Below are 2502 nucleotides of genomic sequence, written 5' to 3'. Positions count from 1 at the left end.
AATATAGAATATAAAACCTCCTTAATCAGTAGTCACTTCATGCATCAAATTGCTATCTCTTCACTCAGAATTTTTTTTTTGCTATCCCAGACTTGGTTGATTCGATTCCTTTACACCACATGTGGAACATATTTTATTGAGGAAAGAGTTGATCTCTAGACTTGTAACTATAATTTGATAGCAATGAGACAAATAAATTAAAGCACTAAAGCAAGCACATCCAACAATGGTTGTTTCAAGAAACTACATGCAGAGAGTTAGGCCTTACCATCATAACAATAAATATAAATACGTGAAAAATGTGTTGAGGGATCGAAAGGTACCGTGATAAATAGTCACAGAATTGGCTATTTGAAGTGATAAAGGAGAAGCTTCAAGTCCTCCATGACCATGGCAAGTCCTTTTCCCGGGTTTGCCTCAGAAATTTTAATTTACACACTAAGAAAAACGAAAGCAAGTTGAAGCTATTCAACATGGGAGCACATCTATAATACATACTTTTTATATATTAAAAGATCGCATTATTTGAATGCAATTATACTTCCCACTTATAAATATACATAAACTTGATAATCCTTGTGCATTCATGCAGTGAACTAACAGAAGAAGAAACCAAACTATCAAAAAGATAATTAACAAAGTAAATTAGTCACTATGGCAGGATCAATTCATCACTTTCTTTCAGTCACTATATCCAAATGAAATACAAACTTAAAGTACAACTCAATAGTATCGGTAATTCAGTACCTAGCTACCAGAACTCTAGCTTGCAACATTAATAGATAATAAAAGTAATTAGGCTTAAACTATGAGAAGACTAATACAATTTTCCAGATTAAATGTCACATCATCTTTTGAGTAAAATGTCATTTTAAGGATGGATTCCAAATGGCAATGAAGCTTAAACATTTTAAAACATATGCAAAGGGAGACATAGAAGAAATATAGGAAATGGGAGAAAATGATATTAAATAATTATCTTGGTACTCACTTATGGAATAAGTGAGATGAATAATGATGGTTGGAGAGGATATATATTTAAGTTCAAGACACATTTAACAATATTTGAGTTCTTTCTGCTTAAGTAGTAGACTTGAAAATACCAAATAAGGACAAAGCAGTACAACGAATAGAGTGAATTTCATCCAAATAAAACTTTATGTTCTAATAGGCATTACATGAATGGTAAATTTAATTGTACCATATCTATATTTAATGTATCATATAAGTTTCGATTATGCATACGACAAATTGAGGCATCCTAGTTCAGTTCATATTACCAGCAAAGAGAAAAGTTAAGACACCCACATTTGTCTATGAAATGCCATAAAAAGAACTTAAATTAAGATAAATAAAAGGGACACATCTATGCAACAATGACAAAAAAAAAAGTAAAGCTTATTTTTTCCTTGGCAATTACCTTCGCGATTTGATAATCTTGGGAAGATTCGATTTTGTGAAGGATAGAACTAAAAAGATTAGAAACCTTTAATGGGCACCAAGTTACAAAAGCAAAATTAGAAGAAAGATAAGTCAGTTAAAAAATTGAATATAGAGGTGAAATATTTTAAAAGTTTGTATCCATTGTTAAAGGTGTAGTTTTTACCCAAGAACAACTGCCGAATAAACTAAACAAAAACAGAACACTGAAATTATTTTTTCAAAAAAAGGGATCTAAAATTGAAAGGGTGTGAAAAGAATGTGCAATGTACCTGAAGGACGGCTTAGGAATTGGAGAATCTGAAATCAACCCTTTCTCCTGGTTTGGCCTGCTTGATATTCTACCGCTGGAACTTGAAAATTCTCTGTTACATAAGCCTCCTTACACGTGAATTGATCCCCATGAACATAATATACATGTATAGAGAATAAGAATTAGCAGAATTAGCCATTTCAAACCTCTAATTGTAAATGACGAAAGGAAAAACTTAAAGCAAATATCATGTTGCAAGAAAAAAGAGAAAGAATTGAAAATTGGAATGTAGAGAAAGAGGATAGAAACTAGACACGAATGGCTACAACTTTCATTTTTGAATCATCTCAAAATTCCTTGTAGATCAAAAGATATAAGCTTCCGAAGTCGGACCAGCGATCCTGCATAACATCTTGATGCGCGGCTGCAAACGAAATTATGCGGTCCGCACTGAGGTCCGCAAAATTTTAGTGCAGTCCGCACTCTCCTCTGCGGTCCGCATATCTTTGGTGCGGTCCGCACTCCCAAAAGTGCCAGAACCATCTCAGAGTACCGAAATGCCCGGACTCGCTCAAAATTCACCACGAAACACACTCGAGGCCCCCAGAACCTCAACCAAATGTACCAACACATCCCATAACATCATACGAACTTAGCCCCACTTTCAAATCACTTCAAACATCGCTAAGACCACGAATCAGATGCCCAAACGCATGAAAATCACTATGAACTTCAAGAACCTCTAGAATTGCAACCAAGCGTCCGAACCATATCAAATCAACTCCAAACGACACCAAATTTTGCAGGCA

This window comes from Nicotiana attenuata, unplaced genomic scaffold (assembly GCF_001879085.1).
Source record: "Nicotiana attenuata strain UT unplaced genomic scaffold, NIATTr2, whole genome shotgun sequence".
NCBI lineage: Eukaryota > Viridiplantae > Streptophyta > Magnoliopsida > Solanales > Solanaceae > Nicotiana > Nicotiana attenuata.
Note: the sequence above shows the minus strand (reverse complement) of the source record.